Here is an 18,326-nt window from a genome sequence, read left to right on the forward strand (position 1 = left end):
AAAGAGGGATTCTATCGGTTATCTCTAGGTTAGGTCTGGGCAAATTTATATTGGCTTAGAAGACAGCCAGGGCACAGCTGGTAGAACAATCCTCAGAGGGGATAAAAGATGGGGTACCAATAACTGCATTTGGGGCCCGGGGATCATGTGTGGGTGAGGGGCAGAGAAGCCTAGCCAGTCAGGAGAGAGGCCTGCTAGGTCAGACCACCCACCACCGCTGGAGGCTGGTGCCACCTGCTGTCTTGCTGCGAAACTGCAGCCTGGCTGCTCCAACCTGGAGACTGTGACTGAGCCCAGAGATGCATGCAGCCTAGGGCCCAATGAATCCCAAGCCCACCTTCATGTCTCTGCTCCTTTGGGGAGATACATGTTAGCTATCTTCTCATAGGTCCCTGGTCATTTTCCTGGTGACGGGGGAACATAACCCTTTCTCTGGATAACAGTCAGCTGCCTGTGTACTTGCCCCTAGGCTCAGCACAGATTTAGGGCTACTGGTTGTTAGCAAGCTTTTGTGTCCCTGTCTGTATCGTCACACCTTCATAAATACATACTTGGAACAGGCTCAGAAGCAAGAGGGCTTTTGCATGTTCATGGCTGGCATCTCCATCGATGCAGATGTGTCTGAACCAGATGCACAGCCAGGAAGGGCAAAAATGAGATGCTGCTGGGATCTGCACATCTCTTTTTGACCAGAGTTCATAAGGCACTTTCCCAGGGTTCTTTGGTGAAGACTCAAAGGCCCTATTCTGGTGAATGCAGACCTCAGGCCCAGAGTGGAGTGCAGGCCTCCAACTGTCCTTGTGTGGGTGCACAAACAGCATTTCAACAGTGGAAAAGTTTGAGGATCTGGCCCACTGAATGGCTGAGAGTTCTGGTCCCTGCTCCCTCCCCAGGCCAACAGTGGCTATTGCTTTCTTGGAGGAAGCAGGGAAAACAGGTGAGGGCCAAAAAATATATATGACCTATGGTCGCATGCAGCCACCTGCTACCTTCCCTTCTTAGATCTGAGGTGAGATAAAGCCATGCCCCAGCCCTCTGGGAGAGGTGGAAATGGACAGCGGTAGGAAGTTTGCAAGTCCAGATGTCACTAAGGCCAGGCTTAGCTTTGCCTTCAGTCTTTTCTTGGTGTGCCACAAAAACCTATAAGGTATTTAGTTGTAACTGTTGAAGGCAAATCACCCCCACTCCCACATCACAGCTCTCAGTCCTAGTGCCTCAGGTGGCATGTGCTTGCTTGGTTCTGCAAGAGGACACAGCCTCCACTGATTCCTGCAGCTGCCACCCAGCCTGGGCTCCCCACTGAGTCAGGAGCATGGAGGACAGTTGCCAGAGCTGGCTCAAGGTCACACAGTGGCCAGCTGGCAGCCAGGCTGGGCATGAGCCAGGTTCCTAGGCCTCATCCCCACCCCCACTCTAAACCCAGAATCAGCTGGTGGTGGGGTAGGGGGCTAGTCTCTGCCCGGGGCCTTACTGGGTACAGAGGAGCCGTTCTTCCTGCCCACAATTCCTGCTGTTTGCCCCGTGCCAGGCTGCAGCCTCCCTCCAGCCCCGCTGATGAGGACAATCTGGTGCCAGAGTTGACAATCTGCATGCCTGCTGGAGGGAGGTGGCTGCCAGGGGCCCAGTTCACAACGAGCTGCCAGAGGTCCTTTAAAAAAAATACACCCAAGGTGACAGATCACTATATTACCTGACAGGCACCCCAAAATGCTTTTCAGACTCGCTCGGGGGAGGGGCACATACACGATCTTCTGTACACTCTTCCAGGGTGGAGTTCTTGACCATGATCTGAACTTCTAGCAAGCACTGGGTCACTAGACAATGCACACAACACAGAAAGTCCCAGAAGGAAAGGGATGGGCCCTAAGAACCCCAGAAGATTAAGTGGATCTCAGCTATCCAACGCCAGTGAAAACAGAGCCTAGATTTACGGAATGCGAGGGGCGTGGGGTCTCAGCACATTCTTCACCACAGCATTTCAGAGTCCCTGAGAAAGTAACACATGCTAACATAGGTACCACTGTGACCCGTATGGTACAACACCAAGTCAATCACAACAGCTGTGGCTAACTGCACATTGTGGGGAGGGCTGTTCATGGCTGAATGGGGTCCAAGGTGCTGGCTTTTCCCTGACTTCCTTCCCAAAACCTTGGGTTCTCTGCACCAGAGGAACTGCCCCCCTCTGTCATACAACCCAGGAAACCCACTGAGGACCAGCAGCAGAGCCTGTAACATCCAGGACCCTGTGGGCGGGCCACTGAAATGCTGGGAGGGGCTGGGTGCAGAAGAGTATCTTGGAGACTTGGTTTCCATATCTGTGAAATGGGTGGGTCTTCCCCACTTTGTAAGGTAAGAGAAGGGTTGTTGATATACCTGGTCCTCAGCTCTTCCTCTCCTCTTGTGGAGATGAAATGAAGGCTGTTTTTCTCCAGTGGGCTATGTCCTATCAGGCCAGGAACTGCCTGCTGGCCCAGGAGGGACTCCAGAGTCTGACTCTCTCCCAGGGAAGAGGGCACATTTGGAAAGAGGGGTTGGTGGGTAGATATCCCGTGCTGTGTGCAAGCTCCAGCAGGCACTAAGACCAGGCGAGAAAGTGCTGAGGGCCAGAGTCTGTGAGTCACCTCCCAGCTCCCCAAACACTTAAATAAAAAGAGCCTGGGATGGGTATTTCAGTTTCTAGATAGCACCAAGATCTGGGCGGGGCATCAGTTTTCCTTACCTGGATTCAGTGCTGGGTGGAGCCTCTTGCTGAAAGGTGGCCACAGTAGCATCTGAGGAGCCTCTGTGCCCAACGCAGTGGAGGTTTTTCAGCCTTCTGCCCAGTCAGAAGCCAGCACGGGTCAAACCCTGAGCCCCTGCTTAATCCACCAGTGCCAGAGTCAGCGCTGGCTGGACATGTGACCCAAGGCCCCAGGACCTGTTTGGCAGGAGCAGCAGCTGGTGGGGTGGGGCGGGGAGGGGCAGTGTCTGCCCTCTGGTTGCTTCTGGACATTTTTCCCTGCAGGGACCTGTGGCCTAGAGCCTGTAGCTGGTTCTGGGACCCCAGGGAGGGCAGGGACACACAGTGGAGACTGAGTACAGAGAATGCCTCACCCAGAGATGCCGACCTGCCTGGGAGGAATCTGCGAGGGGGACCTCACTGCACACAGATCTGTTCCATGTGTGAAAGGTGGATTGTGGGTAGGACTGAATTCCTCAGATGTGTGAGGTCATCAAGAAAGCTCAAGATGGGAATGGAGAGTTCAAGGAGGAACTGAAACCATAAAGTCCCTCCCAAGGCTCCAACAGAGAGGACAAAGGGAGTGGGAGAGGGGCAGACAGACCGAGGGTACAACTGAAGGATTAGAACCAGAATTCCCCAAATTCCTACTCAACAAATCCAGGAGGAAATGAAAACACAAAGATGGGGTTGACTTCAAAAGGCTCTTCGCCACAAAGAGGTGACAGTAAGAGACAAAACACACCTAATGGGGCAGAACCCACGTTCCTTGTTGTTTCTGTCTGACAGGAACGGGAACAGGTACGACCCTCCTTGCAGACTTGTTTGCTCCCGTGGTGACCTCAGCTCTGACAACAAAATCTATCACAGCTATTACTCTGTAAATGTGGACCTGACATTGCTGTTTGGACTGAGGCTCTAGGTGGTTTCTGTCATCTCCCACAAAGGGAGTAACGAAAAATAACTGTCGAGATACGGCGTGCTTGATCTGTGCCTTAGCTGGCGGTCAGGGTTGTCATCACCCCAATGAGAAAGAAAGCCAGGCATGGTGGTGCGACCTGCAATCCCAACACACAGGAGGCTGAAGCAGGAGGATTGCTGGGTCAAGAGGCCAGCGTAGACTATACATATGGAGTGGGTTCTGGACAGCTTAAGTTACATAGTAAGAGCCTGTCTCAAAAAGCCAAAAACTGAAACAAAAATAAATGAATAGGAGAAAACTGAGACTCTGCAAGGTCTAGTGACTTGTTCAAAGCTATGAAACAGAGCTGGATCTAAACTCCTGCTTGAGGACATAGAAGACTATTTCCAAGTCCTGTTCATCATGTCCAAGTTCATCACCTTTCAGTCCCTCTTGTTGCCACCCATCCTCATCACGACCAAACTGTGCCAACTTGACACAAGCTACAATCATCAGAAAGGAGGGCGTCTCAGTTGAGAAAAATGCCTCTATAAGATCAGGCTGTAGGCAAACCTGTAGGGCACTTTCTAAATTAGTGATTGACATGGAATGGCCCAGCCCATTGTGGATGGGGCCACCCACGGATTGGTGGTACTGGGTTCTATAAGGAAGCAGCCTGAGCAAGCCTTGAGGAGCAAGGCCTCTGCATCAGCTCCTGCCTCTGGGTCCCAGCCCTCACTGCTTTTGATGATGAACAGTGATGTGGAACTGAGAAGAATAAACCCTCTCCTAACCACCACGCTGCTTTCATCACAGCAATAGTAACCCTAACTAGGACACAAACCATTCTTTCTCTTCCGGCCCTGGCCTACTACAGGAGAGCAGGTTAAAAGGAGGGACACTTCAGCAAGGGCAGCTCTAGGACTGCCAGGCTTCCCGAGTTCATGAGTAACAGGGCCACCAGTCGCTGCCCCTGGATGTGCCATAAGGCACTCACTTTTCTTCCTGGTTTGTTTCAGACCAAATGCCCAGGCTAAGCCCAAAGCTCTGCCTCAGATCAGCATCTGACTGAGCTGCCCTGTGCCTGGCTACACTGAATCACCCTCATGATTCCTGCCATCCCCTCTGTGTTCCACAACAATCCTTGGGAGAGTTAATACAAGGTAAAAAACACCACAACATTGGTCCTGGAAACTTGGAGCTAAATACCCCTCCCCCCACAGCATTAAAGCTCACTCCACCTTGTAAACCACTGGTGAAAAGGAACTCACTTTTTTTTTTTGAGACAGGATTTTGTCCTGAAACTCACTTGGTAGACCGAGCTGGCCTTGAACGCACAGAGATCCACCTGTCTCTGCGCCACCACGGCCCGGCTAGGAACTCACTACTTTCTAAGGCACGGCATTTCTTTTCTGGGTGCAGTTCGTGAGAAAACTCATATTAGCCCCAAGCATCAGGGACAGGCAAGGTCTCTTTCCCTCCCTACACCATCTCTGTGCCCTGTGGAGGAAGGACACATGCAGACAGGCTCCCTTCTACAGAGGCAGCAGGAGCTCACACACAGCATGCAGAGACCCATGTGGTCAGCACGAACGCGAGCCTCATATGTATAACCATCCTGGCCCAAGTACACCGTCCTTGAGGGAGTCTGGGCCCACAGGCTGGCAGACCACTGGTGTTCTAAGGTAATTAACTCACTACGATGAAACCTTTGGGTTGTAGGTTGAAAAAAGTAAGTTCTGCCTTCTTTTTGCTGGTCTGCAGGGGTGATATTGTTTGAAGATGAAGCTTCCAGAAGTATTGTGCAAGCTGAGAGACTGACTTGGGGTATTGCAGATGGAATGGATGTGAGGCCCCTGTGAGCTGCCTGTTACGGATTGCACGAGGTAGGAGCGAAAGTCACACAGCTCTTCAGTCACCAAGAACTTGCCTGCCTACTGCCTGGCATCCCAACTGGCTCTTGCTGTAACAGCCAATGTCCCACCAGCCCAAAGTCACTGTATCCTTCCATAGTGATGATGCTGCCCTGCACAGGGCTCAGCAGAAGTGGTAAAAGTGACAAAGAAGAGAACACAGAAGAGAAACTGGTTTCTAGGTAGCAGGAATAGGGAGCTCATTCCTGCAGGAGCCAAGCCAAGGCAAGGTGTCTGGGGGGTGGTGGTGGTGGTGGTGGGTAGGGGGCACCAGAAGATACTGTCCTCAAACACAGTGGCATCACACACATACTGTGCTGTGTTGAGAGGTGACATCAAGGCTAGCGCTTCGTGGTTAGGAACACTGAGGGGCATAGATACACCAACTCCAAGCCAGTGTCAGGAGGCTGGTATAAGGACTACCAGGACACAGGGTGGGGGCAGCTCTCCAGCCACAGGCTTGGTACTTGCCCACACTGGGGAAGAGGCCTGCTGTAGGGAGGCAGGCAGAGCAGAGCAGGACAGCTACAGCAGGGACTGCTATGGGCCCTTTAAGCAGCCGCTAGACTAGTGAACTTTAGTCATAAGACCTAAGATTATTTAATGTTTGCAAGCTGCAGGAGCCAGAGTCGCTCACAGGGGGAGAGCACTGGTCCCTCTCTTTGCTCTTCCATTGCACAGACCCCTCCAGTCCAGTGGCACCTTCCTCAGACGGTGGCTACCCAAGAATGCCTGGGGTGCTTGGGAGGTGGGATTAGGCCCCTAAACCCCGGAATGTGCTATGTGACCTTGGACATGTCCCTGCCTCCCTCTGGCCTCAGACTCTTAGGTATTCCCTCCAGAATAACAGTACTCAGGGGCTGGGCTGTGGGCACTGTAGCACTCAGAGTCACCTCTTCGCCTGTCTTTTCTAGCACCGAGGATGGAAGAGGTTAAGGGGTGCAGGTTTGTTTTTTTTTTTTTTCAGATTTAACTCCTGGGCTCTTATGGGCAAGTGGGTTCACGGGTCTGGCCACCCTGCCATCCATAAGAAACAGAACACAATGCTAGGGGTAGGGAAGGCCAAGCTGGTGTTGGTGTTCTGAAGTTGGTGAGGGGCTACACTGACTGGCCAGTGCGAACACAGACAGGTAGATGCTGGCCATGAAAGGGAACAGTGGCTTGGCAGAGTGCACAGCCAGACTCCTGCTTCTGGCCACCAGGAACGGAGCATGCTCAGAACAACACACAACACAAGCCTGGCTAGGCAGAGACCACTGCTGTCCTTGGAAGTCTCATGGAATGGACAGAGACAGAGGAGGGGACACCACTGTCATCTTTTTGCTCAGTATGCTCCAGTGAGAGATCAGCTGTGACAGTTTACAGCTTGGCAATTTAGGGTAGTTACTACCCAGCAGAAACATGGAAGGGGGTTTTCCCTGGGACTTCTGGAGGTGTGTGAGGTCCTTGTACATCTGGGCTGACCCAGCCTGCTAACGCACAGTCTAAGGGCAGCTGCTGTGCTCAGGGTGGAGGTGGAATTTCTCACACCGAGCCTCACCCAAAAGTTCCTGGCCCAGGCTCCTAGCATAGGAATGGGTTTCCTTTACCAGCGCCCAGTACATCACACCCCTAAGGTCTGCCTCTTGTCCCATACAGGACTGAGCCCAGAGGTCTCTTGATGTGCGGCTCCTAAGCCTTGAACTTGAACTGATTTCACTGAGGGTACCTACAGGACCCTCTTCCCTCCAGACCAGGATCCAGCAGGAGGGGCTGCCTGAGGCCACACAGCGGGTTAGGGGCAGGGCCAATTTTGGATCAGGTCCCTCTCGCCCAGGCTCCTCAGTCCAAACTAAGCTTTCACCCACTCTCGGGCGCGTCTAGCAGGCTGGAGCAAATTCCTGAGATGCTTCGACCTCCCTCCCGCCTGCAGGCTCGGGACCGGGAAACGGGATTTCTCCAGGTGGTGGGGGAGGGGGGGGAGGGAAAGGAGGTGAGAGGCACAGGTCGACCCCCGGGTTCAGTCCCCGCACAGCGGGAGGCACCGCATTGGCGCGGCAGGCGCCTGCCCCCACCCGGATCTCCGGCACCCTGCCGCGCCGTCCGCAGAGCGCAGTAGCTGCTCGGCGGCGTCCTCCCCGCGTCCCAGGGGCCGCACCGCTCCGCAAGCAAGGCCGGTGGCGCCGGGTCCGCCAAGCCTACAAACCCGCAACGCGCGCGCGCGAAACCACCGCGGCACCACTAGCCGGCCGGGGTCCGCACAGCCCGGCCCCGCCAGTGTACCCCGCTCCCGGCCAGCCCGCTCCTACCTCTCAGGTGCCCGCAGCCGCCGAGCGCGCGCCGACCCGCTGAGAGCGCGGCCCCTACGCGTCGGGCCGGAGGGGCGCGGGGTCCAGGGACGCACAGAATCGGAGCCTGACCCCGCGCCCCCGCCCGACGTGACCTTGGCGGGGGGTCCTTTCTGTGCCGGGACTCAGTTTCCCCCTTCCGAAGGTGTGTGTGTGTGTGTGTGTGTGTGTGTGTGTGTCGGGGGGCGGGGAGGACGGGTGCCGCCCCAGTCAACGACGTCACCCGAGCCCGGGCGAGTGGAGGGCGCTGGAGGCCGCGGGGCCGCCGCAGCGGTTAGGCCAGGTTCCCCGGCACGCGGAAAACCGGCACGGAGTCGTCTGCACGACAGACCCTTGCCTTTCCCTTACGCACCTCAAGATCCCCAAGTCAACACCCAGGCAAAAAGCAGCCCGGGGACACACTCCCCGGCCCTCCCAAGGAGAACTGCGGCCCCTGCGGCCAGTGCTCCTCCTCCCACGCTCGCAGCCTGCTGAGACAGGCCAGAGAGGGCAAGCCACTGGCTCAGGTCACACAGCGTAGAGGCTCCTGAGGTCTACTCGGGCACCACGCCCCTCCGCTTCCCTTCCAGGGCCCAAGCTGTTCAGTCGGGCGAAGGAAGGGCAGAGAATCTGGACCTGAAGGCTGATACCCTCATCCTGCTAGCGAAATGAACTTGGCACCAAATAAATGCTGGGATGGGCCTCAGGGAGCCTAGCAACTATCTTTGAGAATGGGTTAGGGCAGTCTGGACTAGGGACCTCAAGTTTGGGGAAGAAATGGCCTAGATAAGGTAGCTGGGCCTGCAAGGGGTAGGCACAGGGAAGGTGCGTGCGCAGGGCTGTACCTAAGGAAAAGACAAGGATGGGAAAGAGTTGCGGGCTGTGCAGTGGAGAGCAGAGGAATGGGGAGCAACACAGCACTCGACCCTGAAAGCCGGACTGTCCTTCTAGGCAGAGGCCCTGCGGCACCCCCCCACCTCCCGCTCCCCGCAGGTGGAGCAAGGGCACCCGGAGCCGGCCCCGTAAGGCATCCGAGCAGCGCCCTCTGGTGCATAAAAGCGGCGAAGCGAGAGGCTGGAAGGACTCAGCTCCCGCGGTACAGCCTGGAGGAATCTGAGGGAGTGATGTAATGTGTGAGCAGGTGGGGGCTGGATAGGGCGGCCACTAGGCTGTGTGACCTTGGTCAAGGCGCTTCCCCTTTCCGGACTTCTATTTTATTTTATTCCCTGATTTTTAATTTTTTTAAAAATATTTATTTATTTATTATGTGTACAATATTCTGTCTGTGTGTTTGCCTGCAGGTCAGAAGAGGGCACCAGACCTCATTATAGATGGTTGTGAGCCACCATGTGGTTGCTGGGAATTGAACTCAGGACCTCTGGAATAGCAGGCAATGCCCTTAACCGCTGAGCCATCTCTCCAGCCCCTGATTTTTAATTTTTGAGACAGTGTCTTACTCTAGCCCAGGCTTGCAGGGAACTATGTAGCCCAGGCTAGTCTTGAACTCATGACAATCCTCTTGCCTCAGTTCTGTGATTATAGGTGTTAGGTTCCATGCTGACACCCGACTCTTTCAGAATATAGTGAGCCCTACAGTACTGAATATTGATGACAAAGCTCCTGGTCCTCCTTTCCCTTACCCCTGGCAATCATAAACCCAGGCCTGGTGGCCCACTGCTGCAATCCCAGTACTTGGGAGATTATTTTTAAGACCTTTCCCCCCTGCAAAAGTAAACGCATGGCACCTTGCTAGTACCCATAACAGGACAGTAAGATGGGTTTGTGGGGCAAGGTGTAAGTCTTATCCCCCACTCACCATCTCCCCTCCCCCAAACCTAGTAATGCCCTTGCATATTTTTAAGAGCAAGTGGGTTATTGTTTTAGTCTGATTAAGACAGGGTCTTGTCTGTAGCCTCAACTGCCTGCAACTCCCTTGGAAGAGCAGGCTAACCTCAAACTCACAAGGATTCTCCTGCCTGTCTCTCGAGTGCTAGAATCAAAGGTGTGTACCGCCGTCATGCCCAACATACTTTAATAGTTTAAAAACATATTTTTAGAAGCAGCACTTCAAGGAGGAAGATTCTTGTGTAGTTTTTATAACTAATATTGCTGGCGTGGAGCTCAGCGACTGGGCTTGGTAGGAGGGTAGGTGATAGAAGACAGGCTAACCGGGACTGCGGCAGCTGTGACTCAGCTGGGTCTTATCACCTCTCTGAGCCCCACAGAAACGGTAAGATGGAACTGATGGAATCCCTACCCCAGCTCCTTCGAGGCTGCTGAGCGGGTCTGCTGTGCTCACACGTGGATGGTGTGCAAAGGGCACTATGCAGATGCTTCATTCCCTGAAGCCAAGAAAGCAAATGTTGATGTATTGAACTATATCAAATTGGACTATATAAATGGAATCAGAATACCACAAACAAGGTAAAAAAGACAAATGGCACCCTGAGAACGTGTCTGCCGCACAAGGTAATGAGGAGAATGAGAGGATAGTTAATTTTCCTAACACAGAAAGTGTTTCTTCCATCGACAGGATGACTAACCCATTAGAAAACAGCCAAGGCTATGAGAGCCGTTCAGGAAAAAAATTCACTCCTGCTTGTAATTAAATGTGCATTAAAGAAATGCAATCAAAACACAATCCAATTCACTTGCTTAAAAAAAAAACTACCTATTTGGGGAGCTGGAAATATAATGGCTCAGTGATTAAGAATAGTCACTGTTGTTACAGAGGACCCAAGTTTGGCTCCCAGCACCCACATTTCTCCTCTGCTGGTCTGTGTGTCTCAGAAAGTCAAGTACAGACAGTCCCCATGCTACGATGGTTTAGCTTACATTTTCCTAATTTTGCAATGGCGAATGACATGTATTCAGCGATCTGTCAGTGAAACACACACTCCAGACTTGAATTCTGATCGTTCCCTGAGCTGGTGAGACGCAGCTGACCATCTTCCAAGATGCTGGAGTAAGGCAGCCAACAGGCATCCCATGAGTGACAAGCCCACTCTACACAGCAGGTCCTGCCGAGCTGGATAGTCAGGCTGCTACTGTATTGAATGTGTTTTCAACCCACCATTTTCAGTTCGTGGTTCAGGGTTTGTTGTGGCTGTCTGAATCCTTAATATCCCCCAAAGGTCATTGTGAAATTTGGCCTCCAGGGTGGCAGCATCAGGAAGTGGTAGAACCTCTGCTCTTTCTTTCTTCTTTCTCATGCCTTGGTTCTGCCGCCTAACCCTACCATGATGATCTGTGCTTCCATGGGTCCCAAAGCAATGGAGCCAAGCAACCATGGATGGAAACCTCTACAACTATAAGCCCAAACAAGATCTTTGTTACAGTATCGGAAGGCTGACGTGTATGCGTATGTTAAATATTTGCGCCTTTGGCGATAAGGAAGCACAAAATATCTGCTGATCCCTGCGTATGCTACCTCTGACAAAGATGAGCCAGGGAGAAAAACACAGCAAAACCCTGGAGAGAGAAAGGAGGATTGGGAACAGGACAGAAGTTCCCCTGAAACATCCATATAAACTGTATAATCTCACTATACAGTTTCATTGCTGGGGTTTTTGTTTGTTTGTTTTTGTTTTGTTTTTTTTTTTTTGTTTTGTTTTTGAGACAGGATTTCTCTGTATAGCTCTGGTTGTCCTGGAACTCTGTAGACCATTCTGGCCTCGAACTCAGAGATCTGCCTGCCTTTGCCTCTGGATTGCTGGGATTAAGGGTATTTGCCACTCCTTAGATGTATTGCTGTTTTTTTTTTTTTTAAATAATCTGTTTGTAAATAATAAATTTCTGGGGCTGGAAGGATGGCGTAGGGCTTAAGAGCACTTGTTCTTGAAGAGGACCTGGGTTCAATTCCCAGCACTCACACAGTGGCTCACAATCACCCTTAACTCCAGTCCCAAAGGATCCATGAACACTGGGTACACATAGTGCACATACATACACGCCTAACACTCATACACATAAAACAAATGTAGAAATTAAAAGAGCAAATAGCGATTTCTGAGCCTAGACATGGAGTTGGTAAGTATGGTGTCTAGGGCCTGCTCTGGCACGGGCTTGGGAGGATTGTCTACATGACCTCTGGATCGAGGGCATCCTTTCTGAGCCCTAGTTCCCTCCACCAAGGGGACAGGAAACAGAAGTGCTCACCTGAAGGGACACTAGCCCACTCAAGCATGTGACTCTGGCAGGCCTTGCCCTTCTCCCCATTTCCCTCTGCCTTGCTAAAACAAAACAAAACAAAACAAAAAATCCGTTAGATTACATTCCTACAGCTAGCCATCAAGTTCTATTTGCTTATTTGACCACTTCCTCCTAAGGCTAACTACCAAGGTCCAACTATCTGAAGTCCAGCAATCAGAAGTCCCGCTTTGGCTCACCTAATTAACATGTCCAATTAAAATTAAACACCTCACCTCCAGCACAGGGTCTCTCCCTTTACCTTACCTTTATAAACCGCCATTTTTCTATGTGTCTCCTCCTCTCTATCCAGAGGCAGTCCTTTGTCCCTCTGGGACAAATATCCCTCCCCCTTTCCTTTGTCCCCTTTGTCCTTTACCACTATATCCTAGCCAATTCTAACACAGACCTACCCCTTTTCTCTTCAAAAAAATTACATCCGCAAGGTCATTTGCTGCTGTTTTTCTGCCTGAGTCAGAAAGCAGCCACTTTAACTTTTCTTCCCTGCTTAATAAAAGATCTCTCTGTGAAAACAGGCGTTTGGGTGTGGTTTGTGCCTAATCTGAGGTCTAGGAGGGACCCCCCCCCCGGCTGCTCTGTGGGGGGTTCTCCTTTACCACCCAATACTGCTTGTCTAGAATCTTCTCAGCAGAAGAGCTAATTGAGTATTGAAATGGCCCCCAGGGAGATAGGGACGGCAGAGTTGAGTGTCTGGGGCTCCCAGTGACTTTGGAGATCCCCTTGATTCCCTAAGACCCAGTCCTATCTACTTTTCACATGTCCATAACCTGTCTGGAAATAATTGGTTCCTATTTCCTGCCTGGGGTTACCTTGGCAACAGCTCTGTCAACTGTCTGGGCTGGAGGTCAGTCCTGTGACATGGGACAGATGACCAAACACTGGATACCATGTGGGTCTGAGATGTCTAGGGCAGAGTCTCATATTGGGCAACCACACCTACTCATACAGAGAGAGCAGGATCCATTCCTGCCCTTCCTCCTCTATGTGTGGAGGAAGCCAAGGGACGGATATGGGGGAGACCGCAAGACACAAAATGGTATGCTCGCAACAGTGCAGATGCTAGCAACACAGGAAGTGTGTGTGGCAGCAGCCATCCATCCCGGACGCTGTGTGCCTATCCCTACTCCATCTACCTCCCCCTCCCTGCCACCTCAGCAGCAGCAGCCAGCATGTCTGTGCCCTCTTCCTGCCAGTTAAAACAAGGCACTCTTCAACCAGACTCTCGTGGCCTGTACATCCAGCCTCAGCCTACCCTTCTAGCTCCTCCCACTATCCAAAACAATTTTCTTCTTTTTTTTAAAGATTTATTTATTAATTATGTATAAAGTATTCTCAGTATTCTGTCTACATGTATATCTGCAAGCCAGAAGAGGGCACCAGATCTTATTACAGATGGTTGTGAGCCACCATGTGGTTGCTGGGAATTGAACTCAGGACCTTTGGAAGAGCAAGCAGTGCTCTTAACCACTGAGCCATCTCTCCAGCACCCCAGAACAATTTTCATAAATTGATTCAGTCCTGCTCAGAACTTCCCTATAGCTCCTCTATAGACCTTGGGATAAAGAGGCTCCTGGGCCCGGCTCCATCTCCGGCAGCTTCTCAAACTGAATGGCTTTGAGCACAAAGTGCTATGCCATGTCACCACGTGTTTACCCATTCTCTTCTGTTTTACTCCATATGCAAAGAGTTCTTCAAAGCAATAGAAAACACAAGTAAATGTTCAGGTCCCATTTACTTAGGTAGCTCAGAGAACAAAAACACAAATGACCTATAAAAATATAAAAAATACACAACTTCACCAATAAAGACAGAGATTGCACAATGGTGAGGCACTGTTAGCTGCTGGCACATGGGCAAAACTTCCTAAATGCTCACCTTTCTGTTAGCTGTGTCCAAACCCATTAAATTCAGCGTCAAAGGTCTCATTTTCTCTGCATGACACTTTCTGGGCACCTGTGGTGTCCCGCACTTCAGGACAGTGCTTAGGGCTGGGCACTGATAACAGGAACTAAGCAGCTGCACTGACCAGCTAAGGGGCTGCTCCCCATCAGGGAGGCACTGGGGCTAGAAAAGTACCTGAATCATGGGCACAGACCCTGTAGCAGAGCTGAGAGGGCAGCAGTGAGGACAGGGCAAGGGTGCCTAAGCAGAAGGAAGGTTCTGCTGGGGAGGGGAGCTGCTGCCGAGATGGGGAAGGGAGAGGCACCTGGATGGAGGGCACGTGGCAGACATGGCCATGTGCTTGCAGCACACAGGACTTTCTGTTACTTGGTGCCTACTGTATGTCAGGCAGGTGTTGTGCTGGGTTCCACTCACTCTGTCCTCACAGTCCCGTCCCCCCAACACACGAGAGGACAGTGGCATCTCAGGGACTTTCCTAACTAAGTTCTTTTTTTTTTTCCTAACTAAGTTCTTTTATCCTCTTGGATACTTGTGTTGGCTTGGGGCACAGTTGGGTACATGGCACGAGATGCGGCCCTTCCCTAACCTAACCTCTACCTTCCCAGGATCTACAAATGTGAGAATGTGGTCTCTCAAGCCCCACCTGAATGATCATCCTTCGACTGTTTAGCCCTTCTACAATAGAGGGTCCCACAGTAGCTATGTGTTCAGAACACAGGCAACAAAACTATGGCTGGGTTCCGGGCTAGACCCAGGGCCTCTTGCATGCTAGGCAGGAATTTTGCCTCTGAGAAAGACCCCCAACCTTCCAAATTCTCTCTCTCAAGAGTCATCTAGATAGCCACTTAAAATGGGGTGGGGGTTAACACCATGAAAATAGTATTTCAAAAAGTCTGGTCAGGCCTGGGGTGTGGTTCAATGTCACTGTGCTCATCTAACAGGCGCAAACCTCTGGTTTTATCCTTAGTTAAAAAAAAAAAAAACATTAAAAACAAAAAAAAGGAAGAAAGAAAAAGAAAGAAGAAAAAAAAAAAATAAAAGACAAACAAGAAAAAAAAAAAAAAATACAAGAAAAGAAACAAAAACAAAAAAAAAACCTGTCTCCAAAAACAAACAAACAAACACAACAACAAAAAGCCAAACTGGTAGCCCAGTCACCGAGCTGGCTGGGGTAGGAGAGTCTCAAGTTCAAGGAAGGACTGCCTGGGCTACCTACGGGTGAGTGGGAGTAAGTCTGAGCACCTCAGTGAGTCCCTGCCTAGGAAATAAAGAGGCTCAGTGGCAGTGTACTTGCCTGGGTTCAATTCTAGTACTGCGAAGAAGAAAAACAAAACAAAACCCTAAGCAGTGTAAAGTGAGTTGTGACTGACCTAGGTGCTGAGGTAATTCATTGGCCCTTGCTTCTTCCCCGTGACAGCTGGCTGTCTATATGCAACAGGACACTTTGAACATTGACCTCCTATTGCACAGTTTGGCTTAAAACAATCAAAGATCTGAATGGGAGACTGGCCACTCTAAAACTCTTAGACAAATCACAGGACTGACCTGAGTTAGGCCATGATTTCTTACACAATACTAAATGCTAAGTATAGGATAACAACAACAAATGAGACCTTATCACAATGAGAAACTTTGCATATCAAAAAAAGACCATTAAGAAAAAGAGAAGAGTCAGGGGTGGTGGCTCTCACCCTTTAATCCCAGCACTTGGGTAGAGAGGCAGGCAGATCTCTTTGAGTTCCAGGCCAGCAAGGTTGAAATAGTCAGTTCCAGGACACCCAGCACTATGTGGAGAGATCCTGTCTCAAACCACCCCCAAAAGGGAGAAGATGGCCGTTCACAGGAGAAACATCTGTGAGTCCTGTGACCACTGTGAAGTGCTAATATTTAGAGCATAAAGAAAATATTTAGAGCATGACTCAACGAGATCATACAATAAAAATCAGGATGAGGGTTGGAGATATTTTGTTCACCGAGATATATAAAGCCTGTGGATGCAAGAAAAGATCCCTATCATTGGTCATGGAGGACATATAAATTAAAGACACAGAGGGCAGCCCTTCACACCAAAGATGATGCAGGAATTGCTGTGGGTGACAGCTAGTGCAGGAGAGGACACACAGAGCACCCTTGACGGCACAGTGTGGTGGGGGTGGGAAGGGCCCTCTGCTTTGGAGAGCAGCTTCTTCTAATGTGGCCCAGGTCCGCACTCATAGCAGCTTGAGAAATGGAAGCCTGTGTCCACACACAAATGTTGGCAAAAACCCACAGCAGCATCATTTTTAGATGGCCAAAGTGGAAACCGCTAGTGTGTCCATCTTCTAGGGACCAGACAAGTCAGAGATGGACCATAGACTTACTCAGTAACACATGGAAATAAAGTGCGGACATGCTATAGCCCTTGACTCTGTGCCAAGACACCAAAAGACACACATCGCAGGTCCAAGGCAACTCCACAGAGACAGGAGGACTGATAGGTGCTAAGGATGCACAGGGGACAAAGGAGGGAGTGGAGTGACTTCAAATAATGCTGTGGTGCTGCTTACACATGGCCAATATGCTAATATTGTGGAGGTATACATCAACAAAGGCTGGATTTTATAGCATGCACATTACCCTTCTATAAAGACATCAGAAAACACACAAAAGACGCGATGCAATGAAAGAATTAGATGGACCCAGGAGTGGTTGGCAACAGCTGTGACCAGCACTTAGGAGGTGGAAGTAGGAGGGCCAGGAGCTCAAGGTCATCCTCAGGTACCTAAAGAGTCCAAGGCCAACCTGGGCTGCAGGAGACCCTGCCTCAGAAATTAAAAGGAAGGAAGGCTAAAGAGAGGCGGAGAGAGGGAGTGAGGGTGGGAGTAGAAGAAAGAGGGAAAGAAAAGAACCTGATTGGGACAACTGTCAAAATCAAAACACTTCATTGGGATCATGAATGATGCTGAACTGCTGTCTTGTTCTTAGGAACTAGCCTGGACGGAGTATTATTAGGGACAAATGTCTCCCTGCACATTTGCTGTGACCTCACAAACAGAGCCAAGAGGGAAAAAAATCTAAATGTGTCAGAACAAAATCTGGTGACATTTTACTAATGGTGACTGGGGTGAAAGGGACAGGGGAGAAGTCTGCCTTTGTCAAACTATTCTTGAATCTCTGGGCCTTAAGATTACTGGGCTGGGGATTGAGCTCAGTGGCATACATAACTTGCCTACCATACATGAAGCTGTGGGTTCTGTCCCCAGGGCTGGAAAACTAAAACTAAAAATAACAGGGTAAGAGCTGATGAGATGCTTTACCAGGTAAAAGTGCTTGCCGTAAAGACTGACAACCTGAGTTCAACCCTTCAATCCCTGGACTCCACATGGTGGGAGGAGGGGACTGACTCCCAAAAGTGGTCCTTTGGCCTGTACATGTGTGCCACGGCATGCATAAGTGCTGTGCTAGCACACAAACACGCACACACACACACGCACATGCGTGCACACACATACAAATAAAAGTAAGTGAAACGAAAAGGTTTCAAAATATAGTTCAAAAATTAAGTATAATATATTAGTTGAAATTTCTTACAACTCAAAGAATTCAAGAGTAAAAAAAATACTGCACAGAACTTGGCTAAACCAGAACTTGGCTAAACCTGTGTATTGCTGCAGGGAGGAGCATGGACCTGACAGTGAGAAAAGGTCCTGAGGTGGGGGTGGGGTCTCAGCTTATCACTCCACTTGTCTGATAGATCCCAGAGAAGACATAGCCAGAGGTCAGCATGGTGATACATTTCTGGGTACCCGTAGCTTTCATTCATTCTTCTACTCAGAATATTTATTGAGTGCCTTCTATGTGCAGGGAAACTCAGCCATAAACCACACACACACACACACACACACACACACACACACACACACACACGCGTATACAGGTACGGAATCCTGCCTCTTAGTCAGGGCAGGTTGTGTAGTAGGAAGAGAATGTGGGCATCCCACAACTGCAACCTGCCCATACCAATACCAGCCTAGTGTCCTGGATAGTAGAGACTGTGTCTTGACTCATCTCTTCCCATGTCCCACAAATACAAGAAAGTCAAATTCTGTAAAATTCTCCCAGTTGTAGAGTCCAGGGGTCACAAGCTTAGTAAGGGCCTTTGGTGATTTGGTTGTGGTTTGTTTCCCAAATGAACCCTTGGTTCCCTTTGCAGGAGGTAGGGACCTTTGAGATTAGATAGTGGGGGCATAACTCTAGGAACAGGTTAATGTTTGAGGGGACTATGGTTATCGGAAATCAGGTTGTGCTTTGTTTGTAAAGTGAGGTCATTGGCCTTTCTGCCCTCAAGCCAGTTCCCTATCCAGGTATCCACCACACTGTGACCAAACTCAGGTCTT

The 18,326-nt window shown here is 50.5% G+C and overlaps 1 protein-coding gene across 7 annotated transcripts in view; it reads right to left on the reverse strand.

Moving 5' to 3' along the window:
• The window catches only part of Iqsec1 (IQ motif and Sec7 domain ArfGEF 1), a 336,298-nt gene that overhangs the window by 70,716 nt on the left and 247,256 nt on the right, over window positions 1-18,326 (reverse strand). Inside the window, exon 1 of one of the 7 annotated variants that reach the window (XM_050160335.1) lies at window positions 7,822-7,979. The exons of the other annotated variants lie outside the window; for them this stretch is intronic. The gene's annotated coding sequence lies outside the window, so the exon portion shown is untranslated. Of the gene's footprint in view, window positions 1-7,821; window positions 7,980-18,326 lie in introns of those variants that run through there. 7 annotated transcript variants of the gene reach the window in all.

This window comes from Alexandromys fortis, unplaced genomic scaffold, assembly GCF_014885135.2.
Source record: "Alexandromys fortis isolate MF-2015 unplaced genomic scaffold, M_Fortis_MF-2015_v1.1 scaffold_111, whole genome shotgun sequence".
Classification (NCBI taxonomy): Eukaryota; Metazoa; Chordata; class Mammalia; order Rodentia; family Cricetidae; genus Alexandromys; species Alexandromys fortis.